This window comes from Lissotriton vulgaris, unplaced genomic scaffold (genome assembly GCF_964263255.1).
Source record: "Lissotriton vulgaris unplaced genomic scaffold, aLisVul1.2 SCAFFOLD_963, whole genome shotgun sequence".
NCBI classification, from domain to species: Eukaryota; Metazoa; Chordata; class Amphibia; order Caudata; family Salamandridae; genus Lissotriton; species Lissotriton vulgaris.
Window position 1 is genome coordinate 526,143 of NW_028248000.1, and position 9,045 is coordinate 535,187.

Below are 9,045 nucleotides of genomic sequence, written 5' to 3' on the forward strand. Positions count from 1 at the left end.
GACTGGAGGAACAAGGTACGCCCCACAATGACGAGCCAACTCGAGGAGTGGTCAAAAAGCAGGAAGTGGAAGAATCCGTGTGTCTCGACACCTGGAGGAGGAGAGGAGAGCGACGGGAGACTGTGGAGGACGGAGAAGGATCGAGTGAGGACATTGTGGAGGAGCGGAGAACGGGAGTAGCAGTTCCTGGAGGCCAACGTTCCCAAGCACCGCCCAGCCACACCCACGGAGGAGTGTGGCTCACTCAGGTGCGTGACCGAGTATCGGATTGGCTGGGACGGCATGGCAACGCCGTGTAATTAGTGTAAATATCGTCCTGTCTTTCTGCCCCAATCACTCCCAAGAACCCCCCCCTACCTCCTATCCTCACCATGTTTTCTTTCACCTGTCCTACACGAAAAAAACTGTACAGAGCACAAACCACCGGTGTCCGCACTTCCCGGGCGTCCCGAGGGGAACCTTAAGTTCTCAGCTCAAAGCGCTAAAGCCCTCTCTTTTTTCTCCCACATGTGGCGCTGGAACCCGGCCAGAGAGAGAGAACGGGAATCGCCAGAGGAGTAGAGAAGGCGGACCAGTCCCTGAAGATTCTGCGCCCTCGCTGACACCTTGGACCCTGCAACCTTAGCTTGTGAAAGACACACTCAGAGAAAGAAAAAAACGTTCATAAAAATAAAACCCCATTTACCTAGCTCTGTTGTCCGAGTGCCTCCTTCTGAACCACCACAACTGGCGTTAGAAGTGGGATTTGAGCCTTCCATCCCGTCTGCAGGGATGGATCAGTTGATACAACACATTGTTAAGGGTCAAGAGAAACTAGAATGGGCGGTCGAACGCCAGATGACGTCAGCACAGGCTGATAGAGAAACGTTCAAGGCAGCTATGGCTGCCCAGATGAAGGGACTACAGAGAGCATTGAAAGAACCCGGTAGCGCCCCCATGATAGAACGAAGAGCCCCGGTGCCACATCCCTCAGGGGTATCAATTCATAAATACAGTCCTGGCGAGGACCCGGACGCCTTCTTGACAAACTTCGAGAGAGCAGCCAGAGCCTGTGAATGGCTGGAAGACAAATAGCCATTCTACTTGGCTCCTCTACTATCAGGAGAAGCACAGGCGGCGTACCAAGTAGCGAACGCCACCGGAATGAGACCATATGCCCAGATAAAGAATATAATTTTGGATCACCTAGGTATGGACTCAGAAGCCTACCGAGTCCGCTTCCGCAAGGAAAATGATTTGACAGGTGAAAACCCTAAAACATTGTTTTTTCGCTTGAAAAACGCTGCTGATAAGTGGATTCAGCCGAGAGCAAAACCAAGGAAGAGATTATTGACTGCATATATCTTGAACAGTTTATGGAGGCATTACCATACGCTACCCAGAAGTGGTTAAGACAGCATGCAGGGTTAACACCGGCTCAGGCGATTGAAATGTCCTCTACTTATACTAGGGCACAATCAAAATCTTACCCCTGGGAAACCGAAAAACCAAAAGCACAGATGACTATCAAACTAGAGAAAAAAGGGAAGCCTGGTCTGGAGCCCCTCAAGCAAAAACCACCTTGAATTGAATATCCTGTGATGAGGGGGCCCAAGTGTCTCGACTGTGGAGAGTGGGACCACATAGCCCGGATGTGCCCGAGAAAAAAAACAAGTGAAGAACCCATGGAAGTGGGTTATGCTCCTAGAGCCGTCACGTATACAGCCGAAATGGGCCCTTCCTTTTACGTAAGAGTCATGGTTAACCAGAGGTGGGTTAGGGCATTGCTAGATTCAGGTTGCCGACAGTCGGTTATAGAAAGTCCCTGGTACTACCCCAACAGCTCATGCCCGGTTCCCAGGTGTTTATCCGATGTGTCCACGGAGATGTGAAACCCTATACCATGGCCTAGATCATGATACAGCCCATGGGTAGGAACCCCTGTAAGGTTATGGTAGGAGATGTAGAGACCTGAAGACCTGATCCTGGGGGTTGACAACCCAGACTTTGTAGATATGTTTACAAAACAGACACAGAAACCAGCATCAAACACGCTCTTAATGGCAACATTTTTTTCGGTACTTACCTCTAATGGTCCATATCCCGCATTTTACACCCCCCATATTTGACCCTCCACTGCATGACGCCACCGCCCCAGTATAGCGCCCGGCACGGGCCGTGCCTGGTAAAAGGTACCCCTGGTGCCTGGGGTAAGGAGGATAAAGAGGGTCTGTAAGGCCTGCAACATGTATTATGCCACCCTAGGGACCCTCAGTATTATGGTGCAGAGAAAATGAAGACACAACATGGCACACCTCCTGTGTGCCATGCCAGCAGGCACTGCATGGAATATAAGTAAGTCACCCCTAATCGGACCTTTAGCCCTAAGGCAGGGTGCATTATAATACATGTGAGGACATATCTGCATGAGCAAATATGCCCATGTGGTGTCCATGTCGACTCTTGGACATTGCTAGTGAACAGAGAAGCCATCTTGAGTATAGGGCACTGGTGATTGATTATGAGTTCCCAGGCAACATGATGGCTTCAATGAAACTAAAGATGTTTGGTATCAAACATCTCAAATTAATAAGGACACACTTATTTCAGTGATGGATTTATTAATACATGCACCCAGAGGGCACCTTAGAGGTGGTAGAGCGTGGGCTAACCTGCTCGTTTTTTTACCTATACTCACCTGGGCCCATATAAAACCTACACACTTTGAACAGGTAAACCTAAGCTAATCAGAATTTAATTAACCATTTAGGACCTATACCATTGACTTACCAATCCTAGTCACTGGTACCTAGAATCCTAAGGGATCAAGGGTGTTAGCATAATAGGCAGTAAATAAAAATTTGCACTCATAAAATAGCCACAAATTCAGGAAAGATTTAAACGCTTTATCTATGTAAAATTTTAAATGTCAGTGTCCATACCAATTCAATGAATGCTTGTTCAATTAGGAAGAATATAATCAAAGCAGGATGATGTAAAAATATTATGAGACTTTCTTTAAGCATTGGAACATAGGAAGGGTAAGAAAAGGGAAACAGCACAATGACATACCCACATTTATTTATAGTTACCTAGCATGGTGTGAAAACCAACCCTGGCCACGGGCTGGGATAAAGAATAGGACTCCCGATAGTTCAGGTGCCAACAGGACAGGATAAGTTCAGACCCGAATCAGGATAAGTACGGACCAAATTGGATCAGGACAGGACCACCACAGGTCAGGACCGGCACCCACAGCTAAAGTGCAACGCCAGTGTTTCACCCCTCTCTGCAGCTAACAGTCGGACCCCCTTCTCCCACAGAACCCCAATTGGGTTATCGAATCTTCTGACAGAATGCTCCGCCAGCACCTCTGCTCTCGATCGCCTATTGAGTTCGTTAGGTCAGTGACAGGTCGGCTATTCGGACAAGTCAGGCAAACTAGCTAGCTAAGCCTATCTTAGATATACCATTTTCCAGGGCAGTGTACCACCCCCTAATGTTTCAAATGTGTGTATTCCCTCAATTTGATTGCTCAAAAGACGAGGAGAGGTCATCACACCATACCAGTTATGAGGTCACTTGATTCAATAATGCAAATTATCTTTCCCGCCCATAACTTTCTTTTCCCAGGCATTTTATTCCACCTAACAATGAATGTTTCACTAACAACTACATTGTATTTAAAATGTTCAATTCTGCTCCCTCTCGAGAGGTTGAAGGGTGACTTTCCCAGGCACATCTTCAGGCCAGACAGTCACTGGCACAAGTTCAATGCCATGGTTTGAGGACTTGGGAGAAATTAGTACATGCGCGTTGAGAGTCTCAAGATGGAGTTCAGCAATGACACATCAGGCCCAAATACGAGCTATTAGCAAAGTCAAAAAGAAACCGTTTTAGAACAAAGAATAAATGAATGCACTGTATTCCATTCATCTCTACTCTATTCCCATTACTTTATTTTAACTACTGCGTTAGGAATTAAGCAGCATGAACAATTTAGTAAAAGCAGCAATGCAAGCGTTAGCACAAGAAAACATAGAGAAGCCATCTTTAGTTCTAGTGCGCAGAAGCAAAGATTTCCCACCAAAGCAGAGAATACATTATGTCACATGAGTGTGACAGACGCATGTGCAGAAAAGTTCCTGCGTTGCAGCTGCCATTTTAAGGCATTCGAGTTACTGTTAGTAAAATCGTATTTTAAGCTTCCCCTAGATACTAGAAATGTTGTGTGGTGCATTGTTAGTAAGACGAAACATGTTGATTAAAGTATTCTGTATTATTTCGAGAGGGTTGAATTCAAGCAAGTCTCTTTACGAGTGGAACCTTGCTCCATCAGAGGTGCCCCTTAAAAACTTACCAACTACTAGTTTACTGGCTGCCTGGAGTGGACCAACCTTCCACCACAGACAGGTTTCTGACCCCCTGCAAGTGAGAGCCCACATTCTCTGACGGCAGAAACAAGGCCTGCCCCGCCCGCATGTATTGTCACCTTACCCAGTCAGAATGGCTAAGTAATCTGCATAGCAAGACTAGAGACTTCAAAGGGCTTTGCCGCCTATGATAAGTGACCCAGGCTTCCCTCAGACAGGGGGAATGCCACCCCTTCACCGGCCCATTTGACACAGGGACAGGTGTGAAAATTGGCTAGTCAGGAGCAATGTTCCCTCTAAATTCTTTGCTCTATGTGCAGCAGTGTAAGGTCTCTGCGCACTGCTTCCAATACACAGAGGACGTAGCATCAGATTGTAACCCCAAGAGCCATTCTCAGACTGACACATCATTCTAGAAACCTGAGAGACTTAAATCACACCAAGTTCCTGAGACCATACCATAATAATAGAGAAGGAGTGTTTGAACCCGTCACCCTGACCCTGACCCTGCCTGCGTGTCTGGCGGGGTTGAGATGATGTGTGCAAACTTTAATGGTGGCTCTTTGGGAAGGCTACAGACATTTTCAGCAGTGCCAGTTCAGAGAAAATTCAAAAGTATTGTACATATGAAGCAGTGCTTTAAATGGACGGAAACTGTGATGGATTTCTAAATGGGGATTTTCCGAAGAAGTGTAACTAAGTATCCCTTACAAGAGGTATGAATGAAAAATGTGATTCAGAGTTCTATGCTTCACAATGCGAGGAACCTAACATGCCTCTGGGAGTTTTTTTTTTACTATATTAAGGCATAAAACACCAATAGACCTACGCCTAAAACAAGCCATAACTATTAGCTTTGCAAATGCTTCTTAGCTGTATCAAATAAACATGTAACAATGATTTTATTGTGATAATGCAAACTGAAAATGTCTGCTTTTCACGCCAGTTTTCTGTGCAGTCATTCACTCTGCAAGGCACACACTGTTTCTCGTCACATCTTACTTAACTCCTCCAAAATCATATCTCACGCATCATCTCTTTCCTTTTCAGCACCGTCTTTTCACTCTTTCCTGCACAGACGTCATTTCATTTCCTCTACTTCAACATCCCCGAGATCCACTTACCTGTGTCATGCGCTTCATTTAACTTCTATTTGAAGACTTTTCATTTTGAAAGTTGTGTAACTCCTCAACACATTTTTCTATAGTTAAAATTTGCATATATGTGAATATCGCTGTCAGTGGTCTGTAGAGAGGCCAGGAATTGGAGGTACATGTAATCTGAATATGTTTATGGCCCAGGTATAGGCACTGTGAGAAATAGGCACTGTATTCTGCCTTAAGTGAAGAGCTCTCAATCATGTCCCACAGCACTGTACGATTGTGTAAAAAAATAGAAATGCACAATTGATCCTTTCCGGGAATGCACGTTGAAATAATTCATGAAAGTAGGTAAAATGGCCCATTGTTAGGAAAGTCAACCACATCAATCAAAATGGTTCAATGGGCTCCAGTGCAACCGCACCTGCTGCATCAATGGTAGCTTCATCCCTAATAAAAGCATCAGCTCATGCACTAAAACAGCAACGGGTACCGCTGTAAGAAAATGCTACAATTAGTGCTGTGCAGATGCATCGCTTCCATCGGAACAGCGGGTGCAGCAACACTGAGGCCCGGAGGGGCCCTCTGAATGCTGAATAATGCTGTATTTCACATTTTAAACAGCAGTCAAGGGGCACATTTTCCTCCTCGTGCTATTGCCCATGCCAAACTGACTACACCACTGGTGCTGTACGTCAAAGTAAATTCCTCGAGCATTCTAAGATAATGAGACAAATTTGGTACCCATATAATAGTAGATTTTTACAAAGTGAGACCAGAAAAACCTGGATGAATCCCGGCTTCCCCACTTAACTAAATAGTGTGACCTTATCCAAATATTTAATTTCAGTAATCCTTGTTTTTTTTTATTACCCTTTATGAAATAGGTGAGTTCACAATACCAGGCATGTGGGCCACATACACGTGCACATGACAACTGACGTGTCTGTTAGCTCAAAAGCATGTCGCTAGGGCAAGGGAAGGGCTGGAATAGTTCTAGGTTCATGTTAAAAACTCTCAGACTTTTAATAAGGGCCGTTCAGTGCAGTTATATAAATTGACCTATTAACATCACATTTTCTGCATGTTAAAGAATGCTGCTTTTTGAATTTTGAAGAGACTTCATCATACTTTACGTGTTCAGGGCTCAGATTGCACAAAGTCTACAAATGGCTACAATTGTGCATATAGCCAGACCTGTTCCCTGATGCCAGACTCTGCTAGCTGGCTGATATTTATATTTTTAATTTCCACCCCAAGAGTGGAATTGGTTGGCCAAGAACAGCAGAAGCCATCCTTCCAGCATCAACTGTCCATTCAGAGACATGCGGACATTTTTTCCTCCTCCCTACCAGTTGATCACTAATCATTCGTAGACATGAACAATGTCTAGAGCAGAGGCTTCCTTGGAAACAAAACTGCTGCTCCCCTATCTACAAAACGAATGCAGCAACTTGTGACCTTCTGCTGTCCCAATGCCGTGAAAGAGGAATGCTCAACTGCTCCTCTCCTCTCAAACAGTGATCTGCTCGCCGCAGCTAATCCCTGGTCTTTTACAACTCTCAACTGACTACATTTTCATGCTGCTCACATTTCAAATGCAGCCAGCAGCTGCAAACAGTCTCCTGAATGATGAGTGACATGTGCGTGCCTCACAATCAAAATTGTGCACTTGGGGAAGTCAGGATGTGTGTGCTCACAAGCAGGCACCTTACAGGGAATAATGGTCAGGAGGGTACCTGATGTGAACACAAAAGCTAGAATTCCACCATATTGGTTTTTGGTGGACCTAGGCTCCCTGGGTCAGGGTAATGCCTACTTCCAACAAGAAATGGCCATATAGGGAGTGCAGTCGCCCTAAAGCAAGTAGCCCATTGGCTACTACCTGCCACTCCACTTAACACCTCTAAATTGAGTATTTAAGGGACACCCCTGATGCCAGGAACTCAGATTTGACAGACCCAGAAGAAGAGTGTAAAGAGGCGCAGGAGTCGGTAAATTGTAATTAAGTAGGTTTCACTTTTTGTCAAGCTTCCCATACTGGTTGTTATGTACATGACATTTTAAATGTAGTTTTGAAATCTTTTTTTAAAAAAAAGTTTTGTATTTGCAATGTTTTTTTTAAATCACGCAATAAATAAATACTATTCAGATTTAATTCATAAACCAAATAAGGACCCATTGGTGCATCATTACAAAACGTCCAGTTACAACCAACTCCAACCGCCTCTGCCCTTCCATTCCAACCCATGACATGAAAGCATTCCAAATGACATAATACATTATTCAGAGAAATAGAAAGCTATGGTAACAGAATACATCAACAACATTTTATTGGAACGTAATAGTGAGAACACACCACAAAGAGGACAAAGAAGACCGCAAGACAAAGATAACAGAAGACTGCTATGGGCTTTTGGTGCCAAACCATGCCTGCCTGCACCATCTCATCAGTCATGAGTGAGTGACTTGCCCTGCTGCTAAGCAACTACCAAGAATCCCAGTAGACTGCCAGCCCTTCGCAAAATGCCTGCAATCTCCCTTGGAGTAGAGGCGCTACTCCCCTGCAGTCCACAGGCACCAAAGAAGCAGAGTCTGGTTTACCATGTTGGCACTCCCCGGCCAGCCCATCGTAGCCGCCTGCCAGCAAGATGTACCCATACTCCTGTAAGTTAGATCTGTCCTCCCAACAAGTGAGAAGATACCAGTAATGACCAGAGGAGCACAGCACCAACACCCACGGCACCAGACCCCTTGCAGCAACCAAGGCTGCTTTGAGTACAGTCTGGACTCTAACAGCACAGAGACCATAGTCATCAATGGATGCCAGCACCACAGAGACCCACTTCCAGAGTGGCTCAGCTGTCCTGATTTCTGCCCCCTAACCTAGTGAGACCGACAACCGCAAGGACCTTGGACTCACAGATGACCTATCGATGATTTACCAAGCTTCCCAGCCTGGGTACAGATGAACAAGCTGTATCCTCTTTCTCTCTGGACCCATGTGACACAAGCCCCCCATTGGGTGCTCCCAAACTTGTCCCCAAGTCCCTCTCTGCAACCTATTTCTAGGTGGTCCCCTTCTTTTCACCAGCATAGCTAGCAAAGTAACCAACACAACCAGCACCTCTGCACACGGACCCCATGGGCAGATAACGAGTAGCTGCTGGTGATACTTTGGACTTTGGCCCGGTATGACCATACATCCTGTAGGAGACCCCAGCAACCAATCGTAACTAGGAATGCATTGCTCTCTAAAGACACATTTAATTAAACTATTTACTTACCTGTAAAAGTCAATATTTAAAAAAGTACTTACTTGATAGCAAAGTTCTTGGTATTAAAATGTATATAAAAATACTAACTATTTTTCTAAATTGGTTTCAGGTTTTTTCTCAACGGTTGCCTTTGTGACTGAATCAAATACTTAGCACTACCTTCTGATAAGCCTAAACAACTTGCCCAGTCTACCACAAAAGAAAGCATTTGTTATAATCTTGTTCCTCTGTAAACTAAGAAGGGTTGCTTGAATTCTTTACACAGTGTACCCCATTTTGTTTCACTATATAAAGAGCAGGCTTCCAACTCTATTT